Source organism: Bos mutus, chromosome X (genome assembly GCF_027580195.1).
Source record: "Bos mutus isolate GX-2022 chromosome X, NWIPB_WYAK_1.1, whole genome shotgun sequence".
Taxonomy (NCBI): Eukaryota; Metazoa; Chordata; class Mammalia; order Artiodactyla; family Bovidae; genus Bos; species Bos mutus.
In genome coordinates, this window is record NC_091646.1 from 83,648,916 (window position 1) to 83,668,950 (window position 20,035).

At 40.4% G+C, this 20,035-nt stretch overlaps 1 protein-coding gene and 1 pseudogene across 1 annotated transcript in view; one reads left to right on the plus strand and one right to left on the minus strand.

The window, feature by feature from the left end:
* ZC3H12B (zinc finger CCCH-type containing 12B) overlaps positions 1 to 20,035 on the minus strand; it is a 607,141-nt gene that overhangs the window by 322,884 nt on the left and 264,222 nt on the right. The window lies entirely within an intron of this gene.
* The window catches only part of LOC102272821 (nuclear receptor coactivator 4-like), a 56,131-nt pseudogene continuing 38,939 nt past the window's right edge, over positions 2,844 to 20,035 (plus strand).

A 20,035-nucleotide genomic window follows, 5' to 3' on the forward strand; every position in this document is an offset into this window, starting at 1 on the left:
CTCATTAGTGTTATTTATTTATTTATTTATTTTTCACTACTGTTATTTAATATAGTTTTGGAAGTCCTAGCCATGGCAATCGGGGGAAAAAAAAAAAAAAGAAAGAAAGAAAGAAAGAAAGAAAGAAATGGAACCCAGCTTGGAAAAGAAGAAGTAAATCTCTCACTATTTGCTGATGACATGAAACTCTACATAGAAAGCCAGAAAGATGCCACTAAAAAAATTACTACAGTTAATCAATGAATGTAGTATAACACCAGGATATAAAATTAATATGTAGAGATCCCCTGCATTCTTATACATTAACAATGAAAAAATCAGAAAGAGAAATTAAGGAAAAAATACTATTCACCTTGCAACAAAAAGAATAAAATGCTTAAGGATAAGCCTACCCAAAGACACAATGTTTCTCAAGTGCCTCAGTGCTAAAGAATTCACCTGCCGATTCAGGAGATGCAGTTTAGATCCCTGGGTCAGGAAGATGCCCAGGAGGATGAAATGAAAAAACACTCCAGTATTCAAGCCTGGAAATTTCCATTGGTAGAGGAACCTGGTGGGCTACAGTCCATGTGGTTGCAAAGAGTCTGACATGCAAAGAGCACACAAGCGTACATGCAAGCATATATGCAGACAAGCAAACAAGCGTATATGCAGAAAAATATGACACTGATGAAATAAATAAAAAAGGGCACAAACAAATGAAGAGATATATCATGTCCTTGAATTGGTCAAAACAACATTTTGAAAATGACTATATTATCCAAAGCAATCTGCAGATTCAATGCAAACCCCATCAAATTAATAATGGTATTTTTCACAGAACTAGAAAAAAAAAAAAAAAAACTTCACAATTTTTATGGAAACACAAAACAACCCTGGATAGCCAAATCAATCTTGAGAAAGAAAAATGGGGCTAAATGAATCAACCTTCCTGATTTTAGACTATAATATACACATACAGAAATCAAAACAGTATGATACTGGCACAAAATAGTAATATGGACTAATGACATAAGACAGAAAGTACATTGCATAGGAACCTGGACTGTTAGGTCCATGAAGCAAAGCAAATTGGAAGTGGTCAAACAGGACATGGCAAGAGTGAATGTCGACATTCTAAGAATCAGTGAACTAAGATGGACTGGAATGGGTGAATTTAACTCAGATGACCATTATATCTACTATTGTGGGCAGGAATCCCTTAGAAGAAATGGAGTAGCCTTCATAGTCAACAAAAGAGTCCAAAATGAAGTACTTGGATGCAATCACAAAAATGATAGAATAATTTCTGTTCATTTCCAAGGCAAAGCATTCAATATCATGGTAATCCAAGCCTATGCCTCAACCAGTAATGCTGAACAAGCTGAGGTTGAACGGTTCTATGAATACCTACAAGGCCTTTTAGAACTAACACTCAAAAAAAGATGTCATTTTCATTATAGGGGACTGGAATGCAAAAGTAGGAAGTCAAGAAACACCTGGAGTAACAGCCAAATTTGGCTTTGGAGTACAGAATGAAGCAGGGCAAAGGCTAATAGAGTTTTGCCAAGAGAATCCACTGGTCATAGCAAACACCCTCTTCTAACAATGCAAGAGAAGACTCTACACATCACCAGATGGTCAACACCAAAATCAGATTGATTATATACTTTGCAGCCAAAGATGGAGAAGCTCTATACAGTCAGCAAAAACAAGACTGGGAGCTGACTGTAGCTCAGATCATGAACTACTTATTGCCAAATTCATATTTAAATTGAATAAAGTGGGGAAAACCACTGGACCATTCAGGTATGACCTAAATCAAATCTCTTATGATTATACAGTGGAAGTGAGAAATAGATTTAAGGGACAAGATCTTATAGACAGAGTCCCTGATCAACTACGGACGGAGGTTCATGACATTGTACAGGAGACAGGGATCAAGACCATTTACAAGAAAAAGAAATGCAAAAAAGCAAAATGGCTGTCTGAGGAGGCCTTACAAATAGCTGTGGAAAGAAGAGAAGTGAAAAGCAAAGAAGAAAAGGAAAGATATATGCATTTGAATGCAGAGTTATGAAGAATAGCCAGGAGAGATAAGAAAGCCTTCCTCAGTGATCAGTGCAAATAGAGGAAAACAATAGAATGGGAAAGACTAGAGACCTCTGCAAGAAAATTAGAGATACCAAGGGAATATTTCATGCAAACATGGGGTCAATAGAGGATAGAAATGACAGGGACCTAGCAGAAGCAGAAGATATTAAGAAGAGGTGGCAAGAATACACAGAAGAACTGTACAAAAAAGATCTTCACGACCCAGATAAATCACGATGGTGTGATCACTCACATAGACCCAGACATCCTGGAATGTGAAGTCAAATGGGCATTAGGAAGCATCACTATGAACAAAGCTAGTGGAGGGGATGGAATTCCAGTTGAGCTATTTCAAATCCTAAAAAAATGATGCTGTGAATGTGCTGCACTCAATATGTCAGCAAAATTGGAAAACTCAGAAGTGGCCACAGGACTGGAAAAGGTCATTTTTCATTCCAATCTCAAAGAAAGGTAATGCCAAAGAATATTTAAAATACCACATAATTGAACTCATCTCACACACAAGTAAAATAATGCTCGAAATTCTCCAAGCCAAGTTTTAGCAATACATGAACCGTGAAATTCCAGATGTTCAAGCTGGTTTTAGAAAAGGCAGAGGATCCAGAGATCAAATTGACAACATTCGCTGGATCATCAAAAAAGCAAGAGAGTTCCAGAAAAATATCTATTTCCACTTTGTTTTTATGCCAAAGTGTTCAGGCGCCACTTACTGGGGACCAGCCCTGGTTGGATCCAGGGATATCCTCAGGATGACGGCGTTGGCGATTGAAAAGATAGATAAAGGGGAGAGACAGAGGCTTGATCTGACTGGTTTACATGGGAAACCAATAAAGTTCGTGACACTGAGCTTTCTCTGACCACGGAGGCCACAGGCGCCCTCTCGAATAGCTGAAGGTGCCCCACCTTAGGCACCTTCTCAAGTGGGTCTTAGAAGCCCAGGCAGGTAAGTGGTCTCAGAGGGTCCCCACACTCCAATCATTCATCCTGAAGGAAGAACAGAGAAGAAAAGGAGAGAAAAGGAAGGAAGAATGGCACGAGGAGACCAAGCCTGATGAGCAAGGCCCGTAGCTTTATTTTTAAAGGGAGCTTATATACTTTAAGTTATACATAGAGGATAATAGAGGGTGCAGAGTCATGCAGGGTCAGCAGTCCTTGACCCTTATCGAGACCAGGCTTTCTCTCTGCAGACCTATTGTACACAAAAGGCTTTAGGTGATTTACATCATCTTCTGGCCAGGAGGCCTGTTAACATTTTTTTTCTGATAAAGGTTAGTCAACCATAAAACTTATTTTCTCTAAGAGTAATTATTTTAAAGTTTGGTGCTACCCTCTGAAAGTGTTAGATAAAGTTGCATTCCTATAGGGCAAAGGTGCAGTGGGCTTACAACAAGGAAATAATTTATTACCTTAAGGGTCTAAAGTTGTTAACACCAAGGCCACTACTTATTTTTTCTATATACAAACTATATTAATTAATATATTCCCAGGGACATAGTGGGTAAGGGATATGGAAACTTGGCAGCAAGCATTGGCTCAACAATGAAATCCTTCACAAGTTCTATTCTAATAATTTCTAACTCCCCGAGAGGCTCTATACTATTTGAATATCTTAAGCTTCCCATGCGTCTCACTGTTGGGAGGCTGTAAACAATCATATGCGTATCTGTAGGAGTCTGGATAAACCTGTCAGGCAAGTTAGAGAGCCATCTGAGGGGTTTGGATTGAAACACAACCATTGTGCTAAAGAGAATTATTAACTAGAGCTCTAAGTTGATTTTCTTCAAAGAAAGGTGGTCGGAGATAGCCCCCCATTAATGTCAGAGGAGTTGGTAAAAGTCATAAAATAGTAAAACAGACAGATTCTGGTTTTGGGGTAGATGCTCAAGCAGATCCAGGGAGCCCCTCGAGTCCTGAATCACCTTGCCCATCAGGGCTCTCCTACATGACCTTGTCATGGGTGGGAACTCCTGTGTTGGCTTGCGGCACCAAAGGTTTTGACTGTGTGGATCACAATATACTGTGGAGAGTCTTGAAAGAGATGGGAATACCAGACCACCTGACCTGCCTCTTGAGAAACCTATATGCAGGTCAGGAAGCAACAGTTAGAACTTGACATGGAACAACAGACTGGTTCCAAATAGGAAAAGGAGTACGTCAAGGCTGTATACTGTCACCCTGCTTATTTAAATTATATGCAGAGTACATCAAGAGAAAGGCTGGGCTGGATGAAGCACAGGCTGGAATCAAGATTGTCAGGAGAAATATCAATAACCTCAGATATGCAGATGACACCACCCTTATGGCAGAAAGTGAAGAAGAACTAAAGAGCCTCTTGAAGAATTAAAGGGCCTCTTGATGAAAGTGAAAGAGGAGAGTGAAAAAGTTGGCTTAAAGCTCAACATTCATAAAACGAAGATCATGGCTTATGGTCCCATCACTTCATGGCAAATACATTGAGAAATATTGGAAACAGTGGCTGATGTTATTTTTGGGGGCTCCAAAATCACTGCAGATGGTGGCTGCAGCCATGAAATTAAAATACGCTTACTCCTTGGAAGGAAAGTTATGACCAACCTAGACAGCATATTAAAAAGCAGAGACATGACTTTGTCAACAAAGGTCTGTCTAGTCAAGGCTATGGTTTTTCAAGTAGTCATGTATGAATGTGAGAGTTCGACTATAAAGAAAGCTGAGAGCAGAAGAATTGATGCTTTTGAACTGTCATGTTGGAGAAGACTTTTGTGAGTCCCCTGGACTGCAAGGTGATCCAACCAGTCCATTCTAAAGGAAATCAGTCCCGGGTGTTCATTGGAAGGACTGACGTTGAAGTTTAAACTCAAATATTTTGGCCACCTGATGCAAAGACCTGACTCATTTGAAAAGACCCTGATGTTGGGAAAGATTGAAGGCAGGAGGAGAAGGGGATGACAAAGGATGAGATGGTTAGATGGCATTACCGACTCAGTGGACATGAGTTTGAGTAAACTCTGGAGTTGGTGATGGGCTGGGAGGCTTGGCATGCTGTGGTTCATGGGGGTCGCAGAGTCAGACACAACTAAAGACCTGAACTGAACTGAAACCCACATACTTATGGACAACCTATCTTTGACAAAAGAGGCAAGAATAAACAGTGAAGAATAGACAGTCTCTTCAATAAGGATTGCTGGGAAAGCTGGCCTGCTACATGTAGAGGAAAGAAACTAGAACATTTCCTAACACTATACACAAATATAAACTAAAAATGGATCAGAGGCTTAAATGTAAGGCTAGAAACTGTAAAACTATTCGAGGAAAACATAGGCAGTACAATCTTTGACATAAACCACAGAAAGATCCTCTTTGACTCACCTCCAAGTGTAATGAAATAAAAACAATAATGAACAATGAGACCTAAATAAACTTTCTGTGATTGTGGTTTTCATTCTGTCTGAACTCTGAGGAATAAGGATAAGATGATTATGGAATTTTCCTAATGGGAGAGACTGACTGTGGGGGAAATTGGGTCTTGTTCTGATGGGCAGGACCATGTTCAATAAATCTTTAATCCAATTTTCTGTTGATGGGTGTGGCTGTGTTCCCTCCATCTATTTCTGCTTTATTGACTATGCCAAAGCCTTTGACTCTGTGGATCACAAGAAACTGTGGAAAATTCTGAAAGAGATGGGAATACCAACCACGTGACCTGCCTCTTGAGAAACCTGTATGGAGGTCAGGAAGTAACAGTTAGAACTGGACATGGAACAACAAACTGGTTCCAAATAGGAAAAGGAGTATGCCAAGGCTGTATACTGTCACCCTGCTTATTTAACTTATATGCAGCATACATCATGAGAAACGCTGGGCTGGAAGAAGCACAAGCTGGAATCAAGATTGCCAGGAGAAATATCAATAACCTCAGATATGTAGATGACACCACCCTTATAGCAGAAAGTGAGGAGGAACTAAAAAGCCTCTTGATGAAAGTAAAAGAGGAGAGTGAAAAAGTTGGCTTAAAACTCAACAGTCAGAAAACGAAGATCATGGCATCTGGTCCCATCACTTCATGGGAAATAGATGGGGAAACAGTGGAAACAGTGTCAGACTTTATTTTTGGAGGCTCCAAAATCACTGCAGATGGTGACTGCAGCCCTGAAATTAAAAGATGCTTACTCCTTGGAAGGAAAGTTATGACCAACCTGGATAGCATATTGAAAAGCAGAGACATTACTTTGCCAACAAAGGTCCATCTAGTCAAGGCTATGGTTTTTCCAGTGGTCATGTATGGATGTGAGAGTTGGACTGTGAAGAAAGTTGAGCGCCAGAGAATTGATACTTTTAAACTGTGGTGTTGGAAAAGACTCTTGCGAGTCCCTTGGACTGCAAGGAGATCCAACCAGTCCATTCTGACGGATATCAGCCCTGGGATTTCTTTGGAAGGGATGATGCTAAAGCTGAAAGTCTAGTACTTTGGCCACCTCATGCGAAGAGTTGACTCATTGGAAAATACTCTGATGCTGGGAGGGATTGGGGATAGGAGGAGAAGGGGACGACAGAAGATGAGATGTCTGGATGGCATTACTGACTCGATGGCTGTGAGTCTGAGTGAACTCTGGGAGTTTGTGATGGACAGGGAGGCCTGGCGTGCTGCGATTCATGGGGTTGCAAAGAGTTGGACACGACTGAGCGACTGAACTGAACTGAACTGAACTGTGTTCCCTCCCTACTGTTTGACCTGAGACCAAACTATGGTGGAGGTAATGAAGAAAATGGCGATCTCCTTCAAAAGGTCTCATTCATGCACTGCCGCACTCAGTGCCCTTGACACTGCAGCAGGCCACTACCGACCCACGCCTCTGCCAAGGACTCTTGGACACTCACAGACATGTTTGGCTCAGTCTCTTGTGGGGTGACTGCTGCTTTCTCCTGCGTCCTAGTGCACACAAGGTTTTATTTGTGCCTTCCAAGAGTCTGTTTCCCCAATTCTGTGTGAGTTCTGGGGGGTTAGTGGAGACTTCCTCCAAGAGGGCTTCTGCCACACCCAGGTCTGCTGCACCCAAAGCCCCTGCCTCAGCAGCAGGACACTGCTGGCTGCTACCTCCACAGGAGATACTCAAACACTCTAGGGCAGATCTGGCTCAGTCTCTGTGGGGTCTCCTGGTTTGCAGAAGATTTTGATTGAGCCTTCCAAGAATCTCTGGTAGGTAAGGGGTTTGATTCTAAATGCAATTTCTCCCCTCCTACCGTCTTGCTTGGGCTTCTCCTTTGCCCTTTGGCATGGGGTATTTTTTTTTTTTTTATGAGATCCAACATTCTCTTGTCAGTGGTTGTTCAACAGAGAGTTGTAATTTTGGAGTTCTCACAGAAGATGAGCACACGTTTTTCTACTCTGCCATCATATTGCCTTCCCTTTACACATTTGGGATCATGGAGGATTCTCTCCAGAAGTTGACATGTTTCCAGAATTCAGCAGTGCCTTCCCTTGCACATTACTATTTAAATTTTCACATTCCTAGGAAGTGTTATCATCCAAGTCTTCCAGAGAGATGTCCCAGTGTTGATTCTGTTTGGCTGGGGAGAAGGAAAACTGTCAAGAGGTAAATAGGTCAAGAGTGCCACTGAGACTCGGGCCTTGAAGAGACACCATGTGGTGGTTGGTGCCCTTTCCTCTCCGCCGAAGCAGTGTGGGGGCTGGCCTGGTGCAGTGTGCATGCCAGCACCTCCAGAGGCCAACAGGGACTCAGCTGGTACTGGAGCTGTGCTGCAAGAGGAGCCCATACCTGGCAAGGTCACTTATTTTGGGGAGCTCTAAAATCACTGCAGATAGTGTCTGCAGCCAGGAAATTGAAAGATGTTTGCTCCTTGGAAGAAAAGCTATGACTAACCAGCACAGCATATTAAAAAGCATAGACATTATTTTGCTGACATATGTCTGTTTAGTCAAAGATATGTTTTTTTCCAGTAGTCATGTGGGGATGTGAGAATTGGACTATTAAGAAAGCTGAAACACTGATGAAAAAAATCAAAGAGGACACCAATAGATGGAGAAATATACCGTGTTCATGGATTGGAAGAACCAATATAGTGAAAATTAGTGTACTACCCAAAGCAATCTATAGATTCAATGCAATCCCTATCAAGCTACCAATGGTATTTTTCACAGAGCTAGAACAAATAACTTCACAATTTGTATGGAAATACAAAAAACCTCCAATAGCCAAAGCAATCTTGAAAAAGAAGAATGGAACTGGAGGAATCACCTGCCTGACTTCTTGCTCTACTACAAAGCCACAGTCATCAACACAGTATGGTACTGGCACAAAGACAGAAATATAGATCAATGGAACAAAGTAGAAAGCCCAAAGATAAATCCACACACCTATGGACACCTTATCTTTGACAAAGGAAGCAAGAATATACAATGGACTAAAGACAATCTCTTTAACAAGTGGTGCTGGGAAAACTGGTCAACCACTTGTAAAAGAATGAAACTAGAACACTTTCTAACACCATACACCAAAATAAACTCAAAATGGATTAAAGATCTAAACATAAGACCAGAAACTATAAAACTCTTAGAGGAGAACATAGGCAAAACACTCTCCGACATACATCACAGCAGGATCCTCTATGACCCACCTCCCAGAATATTGGAAATAAAAGCAAAAATAAACAAATGGGATCTAATTAAAATTAAAAGCTTTTGCACAACAAAAGAAACTATAAGCAAGGTGAAAAGACAGCCTTCAGAATGGGATAAAATAATAGCAAATGAAGCAACTGACAAACAACTAATCTCAAAAATATACAAGCAACTCCTGCAGCTCAATTCCAGAAAAATAAACGACCCAATCAAAAAATGGGGCCAAAGAACTAAATAGACATTTCTCAAAGAAGACATACAGAGGGCTAACAAACACATGAAAAGATGCTCAACATCACTCATTATCAGAGAAATGCAAATCAAAACCACTATGAGGTACTATTTCATGCCAGTCAGAATGGCTGTGATCCAAAAGTCTATAAGCAATAAATGCTGGAGATGGTGTGGAGAAAAGGGAAGCCTCTTACACTGTTGGTGGGAATGCAAACTAGTACAGCCACTACGGAGAACAGTGTGGAGATTCCTTAAAAAACTGGAAATAGAACTGCCATACGACCCAGCAATCCCACTGCTGGGCATACACACCGAGGAAACCAGAATTGAAAGAGACATGTGTACCCCAATGCTCATCGCAGCACTGTTTATAATAGCCAGGACATTGAAGCAACCTAGATGTCCATCAGCAGATGAATGGATAAGAAAGCTATGGTACATATACACAATGGAGTATTCCTCAGCCATTAAAAAGAATACATTTGAATCAGTTCTAATGAGGTGGACGAAACTGGAGCCTACTATACAGAGTGAAGTAAGCCAGAAAGAAAACCAATACAGTATACTAATGCATATATATGAAATTTAGAAAGATGGTAACGACAACCCTGTATGCGAGACAGCAAAAGAGACATAGAAGTAGAGAACAGTCTTTTGGACTCTGTGGGAGAGGGAGGGGGGATGATTTGGGAGAATGGCATTAAAACATGTACAATATCATATAAGAAACGAATTGCCAGTCCAGGTTCAATGCAGGATACAGCAAGCTTGGGGCTGGTGCACTGGAATGACCCAGAGGGATGGTATGGGGAGGGAGGTGGGAAGGCAGTTCATGATGGGGAACATGTGTACACCCGTGGCAGATGCATGTTGATGTATGGCAAAACCAATACAATGTTGTAAAGTAAAATAAATAAATAAATAAATAAAATAATAATAATAATAAAAAGACCAAAAACAACAACAACAACAACTCTACTTCAAAGAATTAACCAGCCTCAAATGTCAATAGTGCCTTTGTTGAGAAACTCTGCTTTAGATAACTGAATGATAGTAAAGAAGAAAAAAAAAAAGCTGAGAAAAGTTCCTTTAAGAGAGTGTCTCTAAAATAGGTTTGCAAACTATGCCCATGGGTAAAATTTGGCCCATTGCCTATCTTCATAAACAAAATTGTACTGGCACACAGTCTTTACCTATTTGTTCATGTATGGTCATCTTGTCTATGGCTGATTTTGCAACAGAGATAAACAGTTGCAACAAAGGCCATCTGACCCACAAACTCAAAAATATTTTCTATCTGGCTTTTTATAGAAAAAAAAATTGCTGACTCCTGCTGTAAAACACCCTTACTGTTCTCCTGCTCCTAAGACTGCAGAATATGTCGTGTACAATTATGCCTTGTACACAGGAAAGAAAATATTTTTCCTAACTGGCATGGTATTTATGTTCTAGGACCAAACACTTAGATACAGGATAACTGAATGGCCATCTAGTCTTCTATGGAAAGCAAGAATGAGCTTTGTTGGTGATACAGCATTAAAAAGAGGAATTCAGGGCTTGGAAGGAGTAGGTGATGATAGCAGAGGTGGAGTGGGGTAAGAAAATTCTTCCCTAGAAGTCTTTCCACTCAGCATTTTCTAAAAAGAGTCTGCCATGCCTTTTGATGCAGGCAGATTCTAATTTGTAAGAAAAGGTGGTTAGGATCAGTGAGGCAAATGACTATGATGAGGAAAAAAGCTAATCAATCAAGTCTATGGCAGTCTCACCTAGCTCCTCAACAACATGAACTTGTTTTATTATTGAATCTTCCTTTAAATTTAGCAGATTGCAGGGAAACTCCAGGACATGGTGAGGGACAGGGAGGCCTGGAGTGCTGCAGACCATGGGGTCACAAAGAGTCAGATCCCATGGACACAGCTGGGCAACTGAACAACAACAATAATAAAATGAAAATCATGCAGAAGCTGTGATAGATATGTGACAAAAAAAAAAAAAAGAAAAGAAAGAAAGCTGAGCGTCAAAGAATTGATGCTTGTGAACTTGTGGTGTTGGAGAAGCCTCTTGAGAGTCAAGAGATCAAGCCAGTACATCCTAAAGGAAGTCCTGAACATTCATTGGAAGGACTGATGCTGAAGCTGAACCTCCAATATTTTGGCCCCCTGATAGGAAGAACTGACTAATTGTAAAAGACCCTGATACTATGAAAGATTGAAGGCAGGAGGAGAAGGGGACAACAGAGGATGAAATGGCTGGATGGCATCACCAAATCAATGGACATGAGTTTGAACAATCTCTGGGAGTTGGTGATGGACGGGGAAGTCTGGTGTGCTGCAGTCCATGGGGTCACAAAGAGTCAGGCACGACTGAATTGAACTGAAATAAACTTACAGGTTTTGCATGGCAAAGAAAACAGTACAAAAGATTCAAAGACAACCATAAGAATGGAGAAAATCATTGTAAATGAAACAACTTGCAAAGGATTAGTATCCAAAATATATAAGTAGCACATGCAGCTCAATATTAGAAAAACAAAGAGTGCAATCCAAAAAACGGCAGAAGAAGTAAACGGACATTTCTCCAAGGAAGACATTAGTTCAGTTCAGTTCAGTCGCTCAGTCATGTCCGACTCTTTGCGACCCCATGAATTGCAGCATGCCAGGCCTCCCTGTCCATCACCAACTCCCGGAGTTCACCCAAACTCATGTGCATCAAGTCAGTGATGCCATCCAGCCATTTCATCCTCTGTTGTCCCATTCTCCTCCTGCCCCCAATCTCTCCCAACATCAGGGTCTTTTCCAATGAGTCAACTCTTCACATGAGGTGGCCAACGTATTAGAGTTTCAGCCTCAGCATCAGTCCTTCCGATGAACATCCAGGACTGGTCTCCTTTAGGATGGACTGTTTTGATCTCCTTGCCATCCAAGGGACTCACAAGAGTTTTCTCCAGCCCCACAGTTCAAAAGCATCAATTCTTCAGCGCTCAGTTTTCTTCACAGTCTAACTCTCACATTCATACATGACCACTGGAAAAACCATAGCCTTGACTAAATGGACCTTTGTTGGCAAAGTAATATCTCTGCTTTTTAATATACTGTTTAGGTTGGTCATAACTTTCCTTCCAAGGAAGACATATAGATGGCCAATAAACACATGGAAAGATTTTCAACATCACAAATTGTGGGAGAAATGCAAATCAAAACTACAATAAGGCGTCACCATTCAGAATGGACAAATCTACAAACAATAAATCCTGGAGAGGATGTGGAGAAAAGGGAACACTCCTGCACTGTGCATGGGAATGCAAACTGATACAGCCATTATGGAGAAAAGTATGGATATTCCTTAAAAAACTAGGAGTAATCTATTATATGAACCAGCAATCACATGACTTGGCATATACACTGAGGAAACCCCAATGGCACATGTACCCCGATATTCTTTGCAACACTATTTAAAATAGCCAGAACATGGAAGCAACCGAGATGCATATTGTCAGATGAATGGATAAAGAAGATGTGGTACATATATACAATGGAATATTACTCATATATAAAAAGGAATGGATTTAAGTCAATTGTAGTGAAATGGATGAACCTAGAGCCTGTTATTCAGAGTGAAGTAAGTCGGAAAGAGAAAAATAAATATTGTATAGTAACACATATGGAATCTGGAAAAATTATAGTGACGAAACTATTTACAGGGAAAGATTGGAGACTCAGAATGAGAAAACAGACTTGTGGACCCAGTAGGGGAAGGGGAGGTTGGGTCCAAAAGTTAAAGTAGCATTGACATATATACACTATGATGTGTAAATAAAAAGATGGTGGGAAGTTTCTGTATAATTCAGGGAGGCCAGCCTGGTGCTCTGTGATGATCTAGAGGGAGGACATGTGTGAAGGGGATGGAGGCCTACAAGGGAGAGTATATATGTATAATTATGGCTGATTCATGTTATTCATAGAAACAAGCACGATATTTTAAAGCACACTTCCTCCAATTAAAAAATAAATTTAAAAATTAAAAGCTTTCATCTTCCTTGATATTTCTATTGCTTTATTTTGGTTTTCATTTTATTTATCTTTTCTCTGATTTTTATGCATTTCCTTCTGCTGGCTTTACTGCTTTGCTTTGTCATCTCTTTCTAATTATTTTAAATGTGGTAGGTTAAGGTGTTTACTTGGATGTACTTACTTCTTGAGCAAGACCTGTGCACTATGAACATCCCTCTAAGAACTGCTTTTGCTGCATCCCATAGATTTTATAACATATTTTCATTTAGTTCATCTTCAGGTATTTTCTGATTTCTTCTTTGATTTCATTGTTATACACTGGTTTTGTAGTGGCATATTTTTAGTGTCCACATGCTTGTTCTTTCCCAGGTTTATTTCTGCTGCTGTTGTTCAGTCATTCAGTCATGTCTGAATCTGTGTGACACCATGGACTGCAGCACACACCAGACTTTCCTGTCCTTCACTATCTCCTGGGGTTTGCTCCAACTCATGTCCATTGAGTCAGTGATGCCATCCAACCATCTCATCCTCTGTTGTCCCATTCTCCTTCTGCTCTCAATCTTTCCTGGCATCAAAGTCTTTTCCAGTGAGTTGGCTCTTCACATCAGATGGCCAAAGCATTGAAGCTTCAGCTTCAGCATCAGTCCTTCCAATGAATATTCAGGATTGATTTCCTTTAGAATTGACTGGTTTGATCTCCTTGCTATCCAAGGGACTCTCAAGAGTCTTCTCCAGCACCACAGTTTGAAAATATCAGTTCTTCAGGGCTCAGCCTTCTTTATTGTCCAATTCTCACATTCATACATGACTACTGAAAAAAAAAACATACATTTAACTATACAGATTTTATGGGCAAAGTGATGTCTCTGCTTTTTAATATGCTGTCTAGGTTTTTCATAGTTTTTCTTCCAAGGAGCAAGCATCTTTTAATTTGACGACTGCAGTCACCATCCACAGTGATTTTTGAGCCCAAGAATATAAAGTGTTCTCATTTCATTTTGTTGTAGTCAGAACTTCTGCTTGATATAACTTCTACCCTCATGAGTTTGTAGAGGCTTGTTTTGTGACCCATTATGCTCTCTATTCTGGAGAAAGTTCCATGTGCTCTTGAGAAGAATGTGTGTTCTTCTTTTTATGGATGGTGTGTCTTGACTTATATCAATTAAGCCCATCTGCTCTAATATGTCATTTAGGACTTCTGTTGTCTTACAAAATTTCTACCTGGATGGTATGTCCACGGATGTCAATGGGGTACTAAAACCTCCTACTATTATTATCTTATTGTAAATTCCTCTCTTTATGTTTGTTAGCATGTGATTTATGTATTTAGGTGCTTTTGTATTGGATTTTGTATGTTAACAAGTGTAATATCCTCTTTTTTTCTTATTGATCCTTTCAACATTATATAATATCCTTCTTTGTCTTTCATTATATCATTTGCTTTAAAGTTTATTTTATCTGATAAGAATATTGCTATCTCACTTTCTTATTTTAATTTGGATCATATATCATTTTCCATCCCCTCACTTTAAGTCTGTGTGTTTTTCATTCTTAAACAAATCTCTTGTAGGCATATTATTGGATCTTGCTTCCTTATCCAATTAGCCACCCTATATCCACTCCAATATTCTTGCCTGGAGAATCCCCTGGACAGAAGAGCCTGGCAAGGTACAGTACATAGGGTTGTAAAGAGTCAGACATGACTGAAGCAATTTAGCATGCACATACATCTTTTGATGTAGCATTTAGTTCATTGACATTTAAGGTGATTACTGATAAGTATGTGGAGAAGGCAATGGCACCCCACTCCAGTACTCTTGCCTGGAAAATCCCATGGACGGAGGAACCTGGCAGGCTTCAGTCCACGGGGTCGCTAAGAGTCAGGCACGACTGAACGACTTCACTTTCACTTTTCACTTTCATGTATTGGAGAAGGAAATTGCAACCCACTCCAGTATTCTTGCCTGGAGAATCCCAGGGACGGTGGAGCCTGGTGGGCTGCTGTCTATGGGGTCAGACAGAGTCGGACATGACTGAAGCGACTTAGAAGCAGCAGCAGCAACTGATAGGTATGAACTTATTTCCATTTTGGTACTTGCTTTCTGATTTGTTTTTGCAGTTCTTTTCTATTCTTATTTTAGGTTCTTCCTTTGTGGTTTGATAATTTTCTTGAATGGAATACTTGTGACCCTTTCTCTCTTTTTTCTGTTTATCTGTTGTAGGTTTTTGATTTGTAGTTACTATGGAGTTTATGTATGTTTACCTGTAGGTATGTCTACTCGTTTTAAACTAATAATCAACATCAATCATGTTCTCAACGACCTCCTTATTTTTTACTCCTATCCACAACATTTTGTGTTTTTCATGTTCTAGTTTTATACCTTCATGCTTATGCTTTTACTGTTTCCTGTAGATATAATCTCTCCTACAATTTTTGTTGTTTTTAATCTATTTACTCACTTTTTAAAGTGAACTTCAGCCTTACTATATATTTGACTTTCCTATTGGGATTTTCCCTTTCTATACATTCTAGTTTATTTTCAACTTAGAGAAGACTCTTCAGCATTTCTTTTAGGGAAGGTTTATTATTGATGAATTATTTTAATTTATGTTTGTCTGAGAAATTGTTTATCTCTCCTTTTTTCCTAAATGATAATTTTGTTGGGTAGAATATCCTAGGTTCAGGGTTTTCCCTTTCAGGACTTTGAATATATCATGACATGTCCTTCTATCCTATTAAGTTTCTGTAGAGAAATCAGCTGATAGAATTATAGAGAACCCCTTGAATATGACTCTTGGCATTTCTCTTGCTGCATTTAGAGTATACTCTTTCAGCTCAGTTCAGTTCAGTTCAGTCGCTCAGTCATGTCTGACTCTTTTCGACCCCATGAATTGCAGGACGCCAGGCCTCCCTGTCCATCACCAACTCCCAGAGTTCACTCAGACTCACGTCCATCAAGTCAGTGGTGCCATCCAGCCATCTCATCCTCCGTTGTCCCCTTCTCCTCCTGCCCCCAATCCCTCCCAGCATCAGAGTCTTTTCCAGTGAGTCAACTCTTTGCACGAGGTGGCCAAAATACTGGAGTTTCAGCTTTAGCATCATTCCTTCCAAAGAAATCCCAGGGCTGATCTTCAGAATGGACTGGTTGGATCTCCTTGCAGTCCAAGGGACTCTCAAGAGTCTTCTCCAACACCACACTTCAAAAGCATCAATTCTTCGGCGCTCAGCTTTCTCCACAGTCCAACTCTCACATCAATACATGACCACTGGAAAAACCATAGCGTTGATTCGACAGACCTTTGTTGGCAAAGTAATGTCTCTGCTTTTCAATATGCTATCTAGGTTGGTCATAACTTTCCTTCCAAGGAGTAAGCGTCTTTTAATTCCATGGCTGTATACTCTTCATCTTCAATTTTTGCCATTTTAAGTATAATATATCTTGCCATGGGTCTGTTTGGGTTAATTTGTTTGGGACCTTCTGCGTTCCCTATTCCTGGATATCTATTTCCTCAGGACTTTGGTTTGGGAAGGTTTCAGCCATGATTTCATCAAATACATCTTTAATTTCCTTCTCTCTCTCTTCTTCTGGAACATTTTACATGATCGCATAGATCTTGTATCTTGCTTTCAGGTTTATTTTTGTGTGTGTATGTCTGCTCTTTTGATTGCATGATTTTAATTTTTCTCTTTCTGATCACTTACTCCTTCTTTTGTGTATTTTAATCAGCTATTCAATGTTTCTAGGTCACCTTTTGTCTCAGAAATTGAATTATCTATTTTTGATTCAGTCATCTTTATAGTTAAGAATATCTTGTTACAATTATCTGTGTTTATATTAGTAATCTTCCTAATTCAGTTAACATTTTTATTACCTCTTTTTGAAACCCAATGTCTCATAGACTGACAATATCTGTTTCATAATTTAGTCTCAGGTTTTTTTCTCTTACTCTTTTAGTTGGGATTCATTCTGCCTTTTTTATTTTACTCAACTTTTTTGTCTTGAATTTAGGTGAGAAGTTTGTCTATTGTAGTCTTGAAGGTGTGCATTTATCTGGGAGTGTCCTTATGTCTACTGCATGTGTCCAGTATCTTTATGGCAAAACTGATTTTGATGTGGACTCCAGCTATGCCTTTCCTCAGGATATGTTAGCCACTATCACCTTGACAGTGAGTGTAGCTGGTGTTGAAGGGTGCAATGTCTGTGCAGAGGCAGGGCAGGACTTCCTCTTTACTCCATAGATGTTGCCAACCTCTCAGGGTTGGGTTCTGCTCCCTACTTACTGTAGCAGAAACACTGAGGGTCATGCTTGAGCTGACTCTCTCCCTTCTGAGTGTGTTTTCTGCCTCAAAGAGTGGAGTGCTGATGTAAGTGTGGCTTGTGCACTCACAGAGACCTGATGCATTGCCTGTATAAGTGTTTGTATCTCCACTCCAAGATGGAGTTCAAAGTTGTATCATTCCCCCTGTTCTGGTCATCTCTGATCTAGTGCAAGCTTGTGGCATGGTGTGTGTAGGATTGCAGCATTTGCTAGGCTGGGGCTGGGATTCAGGACATTGTGGTTCAAGTAATTGAAGTGGCTACAGTGCTGTCTGAGATCTGGGCTGCTTCTGTGGTGTTGATGGAGTCAGTACCAACATTGGCTGCTGTCACCCCACCTGAACAACATCCCAGGACTCTAGCCGTCCCTCTGTCCCTAGATCACATCTTTTCCCAGGATCTGTCTTCCTTAGACCCATCACCAACCTGTGGCTTGTGGGTGGGTGGGGCCAGAACGTTTTTTTCAAATGGAAGCTGTGAGAAAGGTGTGGAAGTCATTAGTGATTCTTGAGGTACCACTTGAGTAAGTGCCAACAATGGTCACCACTGATCCATTTGATCATACATCAGGTCTCTGGACTGTCTATGTGTAGCTAGGCCAAATGCTTTTCCAGGGCCTGTGTAGCATGGGTCCCATGCCAAGCTGCAGTGTAGAATAAGCAGGCCTGAGTTGTCCATTCCTCTTAGATTGGAGAGTGAGGTGAGGTGTCAGTCACTAGTACAAAGTTGTCTCCACCCTGTTTATTGTCAAGCCAGCACCCTCATATTATGGAAGTGGAATTTAGCCTTCTCCATCACTTATATCTGTTCAAGCAATTCTTCTAGCAGCTAAGGGGTTTGTATCCTTTGCATAGTACCACAGGTCTGGGCCATGTAGTCTTTGGCTCAACCTGGTCACTCTCTAATGATCTGCCTTTGCATACTTTCTCTTCCTTTCAGATCCTTTCCAAGAGCAGAAATCCCAATCCTATGTCCTTTTTCCTTCCTACCTAGTTACATGGAAATCTTTCTTGAAGCTTTGGTTGTGTAGGAGTTTTGCCATTTTCATCTTTTTTCACATGACAATTGTTCCACATGTAGATGTAATTTTGATGTGTTCATGGGAGGGAGGTGCAGTTCATACTCTCCCACTTCACCATCTTGATATGACATCCTCTTCTTATTTCTATTATACATAGTAATTTTTACCTCTTAATCTCCTACCTCTATCTTGAGCCTCATCTATACTTCTTCCCTTTGGGAACCACAAGTTTCTTCTCTATGTCTAGGAGTTTCTGCTCTTATGAAGTAGCTTGTTTTATTTTTAAGATTTCACATATAAGTGATAACATACAGTATTTGTCATTTTCTGATTCATTTCACTAACTACAATAAACTTCAGATCCATTCATGCTGTGGCAAATGGAAAAATTTCATTCTTTTTATTGCTGAGTCATATGTGTGTGTGTATATATACATATATATACACACATATATGTATATATAAATATACATATACATGTGTGTGTGTATATGTATATGTATGTATGTATGTATATGTATATATATATATGGCTTCCCAGGTGGTGCTAGTGGTAAAGAACTCACCTGCCAATACAGGAGACTTATGAGACACTGGTTTGATCCCTGAATCAAGAAGATTCCCTGTAGGAGGGCATAGTGACCTACTCCAGTATTCTTGCCTGGAGAGCCTGATGGATAGAGAAGCCTGTGGGCTACAATCCATAGAGCCACAAAGAGTCAGAAATGTCTGAAACAACTTAACACACATGAACAGATGCATGTACCATAGCTTCTTTATCCAGTTACCTGACATGTGCTGTTTTCATATCTTGGCTGTTAGAAACAATACTGCTATAAACATTGAGGTGCATGTACCTTTTAAAATTATGAATAGTTTTTTTTTTTTTTTTTCCTTCAGGTAAATACCTAGGAGTGGAATTGCTAGACCATATGGCATTTCTGGACACTCACAGACAAGTCTGGGTAAGTCCCTTGTGGGGTCATTGCTCCTTTCTCCTGGGTTCTAGTGCACACAAGGTTTTGTCTGTGCCTTCCAAGAGCTTATTTGCCCAGTCCTGTGTAAGTTATATAATCAAATACCACTGGCCTCCAAAATCAAATTCCCTGGGGATTCTCAATCCCTTTGTCAGATCCCCAGGTTGGGAAATCTGTTGTGGGTCTTAGAATGTTAATAACAGTGTGAGAAACTATTTCAATTAATCATTCTGCAGTTTGTGGGTTGTGTGCTTGGAGGCTTTATAGTGGGATTAATGACAACCTCCTCCAAGAGGGCTTATGCCACATACTGTGTGAGCCAGGTCTACTGTACCCATAGCCCCTGCCCCTGTGACAGGCCACTGCTGACCCATACCTCTGCAGGAGACACTCAAAGGCAGGTCTGGCTCAGTCTCTGTGGGGTCTCTGGGTTCTGGTGCATATAATGTTTTGTCTGAGCCCTCTGAGCATCTCTGGCTGGTATGGGGCTCGATTCTAAACAGGATTTTGGCCCTCCTACTGTCTTTCTTGGGCTTCTCCTTTGCCCTTGGACATGGGGTACCTTTTTTTGATGGGATCAAACATTTGCCAGTTGATGGATGTTCAGCAACAAGTTGTAATTTTAGAGTTCTCGAAGGAGAAGATGAGTGCACGTCCTTCAACTCCACCATCTTGTGTGGTCTTGCAGTCCATAAGGAATTGTATGTCTTCATACAACTGTTCAACTTCAGCATCTTCAGCATTCTGTTAGGGGCATAGAC